This window comes from Alosa alosa, chromosome 12 (genome assembly GCF_017589495.1).
Source record: "Alosa alosa isolate M-15738 ecotype Scorff River chromosome 12, AALO_Geno_1.1, whole genome shotgun sequence".
NCBI classification, from domain to species: Eukaryota; Metazoa; Chordata; class Actinopteri; order Clupeiformes; family Clupeidae; genus Alosa; species Alosa alosa.
In genome coordinates this window covers 6,288,091-6,294,750 of record NC_063200.1, presented here as the reverse complement: position 1 = coordinate 6,294,750, position 6,660 = coordinate 6,288,091, and positions in this window count along the sequence as shown.

Below are 6,660 nucleotides of genomic sequence, written 5' to 3'. Positions count from 1 at the left end.
GAAATGAGAGGATCTTGAAATTGTGCGCTAATAAAATTCGAGGTCATTTACATCTGAGATGGGATTGAGTGGCAGGCGTTGCCATGGCGACATTCCCACGGGTCTCCAAACGCTCTGCACTGGCTGACAGCAGCTAAGGGAAAGGAAGAGCAAGATTGCAAGAGGAGAGAGAGAGAGAGGGAGAGAGGAGAGGTGGAGACAGAAAGGTTGATGAATGGGAACGCGTAACTTACAAAGAAAAAGGACAGCAAAGAGAAGTCGGAGAAAAGAGAGGAGAGAAGTGGACAAAGAGTGCGGCAGGACGAAGACAACACAAGATGGGAGACCGCCAAGGAGCGAGAACGTGAGACGTGAGACACAGGGAAGAGGGACAGATGCAGACACAAAACGAGACAGGGCACACGGCGAAGCCTTCAATTTTTAATCAGCATGCATCACGAGGCATGCGCCTCCGTAGGAGGGACTTAATAATGGACAATTAAACACGACTGAGACCCCAAAAGCGTCCAGACACACAGCCTCGCATCCCTGCTCCTGTGTCCCACTCTCTCACTCACTCAGCCAACAGCACCCTGTCACTTTGGCATGGGCAAGCCTGTCTGTCTATGCTAGCCAAATCATACAAGGGGGGAAAGTTGTTTTACTTTTTGTTAACTGGAAGATACAAGCAAATGTGATGTCAGTCCTGTGTTACACTAACCACAATGCTCTCTATACTTGGCACTATGAATCACATATCTTATATACTGTAAAGTATTTACCGTAGTAGGTTTGCCTGTTACAATACTTTGTTTCAATACTTTGAAAAACTTAGATGCTGTCGCCACACTTCAAGTCCAGACCTAGTACCAGCTGTCTTGCAGCATCCTCTATGGAACTTGGATTGCTAGTGAGTTCAGTTCTGCTATGAGGACAATTAAAAAGCTGCAGATGTGGCCAGACCTGTAAGCTCCACCGCTTGGTTCAGGGTTTTGGGGTTTGTACTGAGTCAGAGTTGAGATTATTTCCCCCTGAGGACCCCTACTAAGTCTGAAAATGCAGATTTAAGAAGCGACATGCTGATGGAATTATTATCCTTTCACTACAAGAGAGGTCACTTTTAATCTGACAAAATCTCAATTAGTAAGAGCAACACCCACAAAAGCACAGATCTGTGAACTGAGCTGGATTTTGGACAGGCTCTACACACCAGCGCCTGCAGGGCTCTTAAGCACACTTAAAAGCTTTAAACTCATCAACACAAGGAGAGCACAGCAATATATATCAGTGAATAGCAGCAGCCACAAATAATGATAATATGTATCTGTACCAAGGCCATTTCGGGCTGTCACTGCACTTTTCTGCAATTTCCTCTTGGGCTCACGACCAACTCATATGAAGCACTATAAGTCTACATCATAAAGCTACAGCCATGTAAAAGCCCCATACTGTTATAGCCTTAAATGTAAAGTTGACAAGGGATGCTGTAGCTGCCTACTATAGTATTTATTTCCCATTGAATGTGGAGGCAGTCTGCCAAAACCTCATAAGACAATGGGCTCCATCATCTTTTAACACCATCTGTCACCGAGAGGAGTGTGACCACAAATGGGCTGGAAAAGAAAGGAGGATCTCAAGTTGGGTGTTTGGAAGAAGAAGGGGAAAAGATAGAGGGAACAGAGAAAAAGAGGAGGTATGGCATAGCAACTAGATGACAACATGGCAGAAAGAGAAGAGGCAGGAGATCATGGCAGGAGAAAGAGGAGGAGGAAGAAAGACAGAGAGAGAGAGGAGATAAGAAAGGGAGTGAAAGGGTAGAACACGATGGAGGAGGAGAGCAGAGCAGAGATTTACTCCTTGTCCTCAGTCCCATGGAGATCCGGGGGGGAACGCATGTTAGAAATCCCCTTTCACCAAATCAAATTCCAGCCTTGTCCAACAAGCGGAGTTAATACCAGAGTTGATGTGTTAATTAGGAGGGACACTGGGTAACGAGGAAGGCAGGGAGCAGGGGTCGGGCTATGTCAGGGGGCTGAGGGGGGCCGGAGGGGTCAGCTCACGACATAAAGTAGCCCAGACCTTGCATATAGTCTAATCAGGTGACCTCCCATTCCCCTTTCCTAGTGCAGGACACCGGAAGTGTCAGGATTAATAGCTGGACTTGTCTCCGACTGTGATGCCAAAGGGGAGTGTTCATCTAAGACCGCTGTGGTGCTTTAGCTAACTGCTGTAGTAAATTGCTGTATATTTTATTAAAATACATATATACCACTGCATACATAAAGAAAATGTTTTGACTATTTAAATCAATCTGGTTTTAAAGTGGCCTAATGTTAATAAACCTGAGGACTTGACTCTGGTACTTACCAGATGTTACCTACTCTCTTTGGACATTTATTTATTTTTTATTTATGTATTTATTAATTTATTTGGCTAATGCTTTTATCCAAAGTGTCTTACAGATGTCAATTATTACAGTCTCCCTGGAGAAACTGAAGTGCCTTGCTCAAAGGCACAACGGTGGTGGCAGGTAATCGAACCCAAAAACTTTCCTGGCTATTGGCAATGCTGGAGAGGTTGATTCTGCAGGTCTTGGCAGCTCTGGGCATGATGGCTATTCTCCATGAAACATTCCCTGAGCGTATGTTTGAACACCTGGAATAGAACACAAGCTCTTTCCTGAGTCATGAAGCAAGTCAATGGCATTGAAATGAGCAACTGATCAATCAGTGTCAGCAACAGGAAGGCATGCATGATTAACGGATGGAGAAGTGTGTGTTGTATTGCTTGGCTCTGTGGATAGTTTTTTTCACCAAGCAATAGTTTCAGTATGTTGATGTGTGGCAACTCTTTGGGGGGATATACAAGACATCTAAAAAAAGCTACCGGTAATATTATAAAAGAAAAACGTGTTGAAAAGGGTGGACATTTTGCTTGTATTACATAGAGAACAAGAACCTGAAAAAAGACAAAGTGCAAATACCTAGTTTATACCTAGGCACTAGTTTATTCAAGTTAAATGTGTTATTAATGTGTCAAGTTAAATGTGTTATTTTGGTTCAGCCACTGTAGATATGTGACATCACCCCTATGTAGGCTACTTGCTGGAGGATACGAAACCTGAGAAGGTTTCTGTTGTTCTGATTTCTGCAGTTCAAACAAGGGACATTTCTCTACTGTTCAACCACTTGAATGTTACTGCTAAAAACAAACAGATTTGTTTTCTGGATGAAAAGAGAGTCTACAACAATACTAACAAAACAATTGATGTTAACAATGAATCTCATAGTGTATTACACACCAATAATGACACAACACCAACGGCCTGTTTGATTCCAGGTAGACCTGTTGAAAAGTTCTGTGTGCCAAGTACTTTGCTTGATTAAAGAGACCACTATGTTTTAAGTGAATTTCTCTCCCACATATGATTCACGACATGTATGAATCATTTGTTGGCAAAATTTCACCATCAGAAGGAGATGGGTCCTATTTTTTAACGGTCTTTTAACAGTTTAAGTCTGAAGTACGATTTGCATGATCGTTTAAGGCGTGTCTGAATCAAAATATGCTATCATGATAATGGTAAAAATGGTCTCTGCGTCAGATGCATAGTTCAAAAGGGTTGTTTAGTGTTTCTTAATTAGGGATTGGTGTGTTTTAGGTGTACCATCTATTTAACCAATGAGAAGGACAGCTGCCATTCTCTTTAAGAGCAAGGAACGCAAAATCATCTTTCATATATTCTAGATTCATTAGATATCAAGTGAAATATTTCAGGCCATTTTTTGGTTTTAATCTTGATGATTACAGCTTACAGCTCATGAAAACCAAAAATCAGTGTCTCAAAATATTAGAATAAAGAGGTTATAATACAGACATTTTGACCTTTTGACCCTTTTCTAATCTGACTAATTTGACTAATCTAAAGTAGTTAATTTATGGTCGGGCTAATTTTGCACAAATTACTGTATCAATGTGGTGTGGTATGCAGTCAATCAGCCTGTGGCACTGTCGCAGCGTGTCCTAACCGGACGCGATACAAGCAAACATTAGCGATAAAACCTGTTAAAATACAGGTTTTCAAAATACAGGTTTTCAATTGGAGTGTCCTTACTGCAAGCGACGTGAGCGGCGTGATGCAAGGCGACATTTTGAGAGAACTTTTGTCAGACGCCCCGTGTCTATTTTCTTTCTGTCGCTGGCGTTACTCTGCTATTTTAAATGAGAAATATGACGCAATAGAAGGGCATATTTACAGTAATGGATTCAGTGTAGACAGATAACTCGAATGCTACAATATAGTCACTCGCTCGGATCTGGTTGGGACACGCTGTCACCAAAATGCAAACTAGGGTCTTTTTGTGAATGTACCCTAGTCAAACTTTCGTTTAAAAGCATAATTAGGACGGAAGCACCACTTTTAGGATTGACCGTATTGTCGTTTTCGGGTCAAACGGCCATTTGAATGGGAGTGCTAGGGCCACTACTATGATCGCATCAAAATTGCAATTTTTACAACACTAAGAAGGGTCGTCACAACATGAAACTTTGCTCGAAGTATCACCAGGGTCTCTACACATGAACTCGAGCATTGAGAACATTGTTTGTGTGCACAGAGTTTATTAAAAAGAAAGGTTTTGGCAAGATGGCGGTGAGCGGACAAACCAAGTGCTAAAGTGAGTTTTTCAAAAATAGCCATTTTTGACCATGCACCTCACCACACCTATTTTTTAATTGACACACCCATGGGATGCGCAATGTTCATTTGCCAACTTGTGGAGTTCAGCACTTGGTGGAAAAATCATCACTACTTTGGGTGTATGATTGGAACAACACATGCAATAGGAACAAGACATGCTTAACGCTAGGCACCACGATGCGCCGGGTGTAGATTGGGCCGTTTGTTTGTTGATAGGTGTTCACTATCACAAGATAACAGGGTCTAGATTTGATTAGTGGCAACATTAACTATTGTTATAGCTTCATTTGAGCTTAACGGAACCAGAAACTCCACATAAATTGTTTTCTTTCTGTTTGCCTGAAAGGTAGGTGGTAGTGTACAGTAGTGGCTAAGGAACTTGGGTTCCATGCAGCAGCCACAGACAGTCATGGGTTAGATTCCTGGCCTGAATCTCAATTTCCCCCCTAAGGTCTAAGCCCTGGACCTTCAAAGACTTAACTGACATCTGTTGATAAGCCATTGAGTTGGAGTGGCTGTAAGGGTTCAAATGGTGTATAAATAACGAAAAGAATGCACACCCTGCGAGGGGCTGGAAAGGGAAAATAAACTATAAAAAACTTGGTCACCGCACACTCAATCTCTTTTTACTTTTTATTGATCGTTTTGGCCTGTCGGCCTTTGTCAAGGTTCCTAGAGTGGATACTAGCAAGCCCACTTTTAAAGCACCCAGTGTCAAACAAGGGCATTCTGGGTATCATACCAGGTGTGCAATTAGGCTAGATCCAAAAAATCAATTATGATGCAAAGAATTACAACATACAAAGGGAGCCTGTGATTAAGAAGTTATCCAGAAAGAAATGGTAACAACAGGAATGAGACAGCAGCCATGACATATTGTTAAATTGAACGTGAATTGAATTGAATTGATTTTTTTTAAGCTTCCAGCTTTGCTTTGGGTAACCCTGTGATTCACGCCATAACACTATGAATTGTTGCTAATTCGCTAATTAGCTAATTTAACTTTGGCGATTAGCAAAAACCAGGGGACTCCATTGGCCCGACACCCCATTATTCTGACCACTCAATAGTCCAACAAATGGCCATTGCATCAACGTCTCATTGGTCTGACCTTACATTAGTCTCTCTATGATCTACCATGCACTAGGAGAGCAAGAAAGTGTGGACTGTGGCACATATGCCACATCAAAACAAAATCAAAATATGAAAATCTATCTTTGTTGAATCAATTCACTATTTTGATCAGAAGATTCAACTGGCATTATTTGCGATAACAATTAAAAGCAAGCAGTGGACTTGTATGAGGGCCTGAAGTCAGTCAAACTAAAGCTTTCACAGAACCAAATCATTGGCTATAACCAAAATGAATGAAATGAAATAAGTTGTGTGGACGAAAAAAGACTAGTGTATGCTCGGACCAGTGGAATGGCAAACCAATGGGCATTTGTCAGACTATTGAGTGGTCGGAATAAGCTAGACATATTAACCTCAAATCATTGCCACTGACCATAGAATCATTCTAAACAGTGCATTGATAGATTTTTTCTCCATACCAACTCTGGAAAAGTAAAGTCTAAAATCTTTCAGTAAAAAAATAGATCCAAGAAAGTAGTTCTGTTTTATCAGGTATCTTCACTTGTAAAATCCTTGTCTTCACAGTTGAATTGATGCTTGGGATTCCTTTTTAGTGAATAATACAGAACCAAACTTGACCTCGTTTAGACTTTCAAGGTTCTGACTACACAGACATACAGTACTTTACTTGGCAATATGGAAAAGATGAACCCTACACTTCTCACAATATGGACACATACATTCATTTGACCTATCATTTCACTGATCATTGCAAAGTCTGACGTTATTGGTTTGATTTCAGCTTTGCAAATACTGAAGCAGGGCCTTTTTGGCTGGAGGGTGAATTTTCTTGGAATAAAACTTTCCTGAGTAAAAAAGGAGGACAATTGTATCATTAGTAATAACAT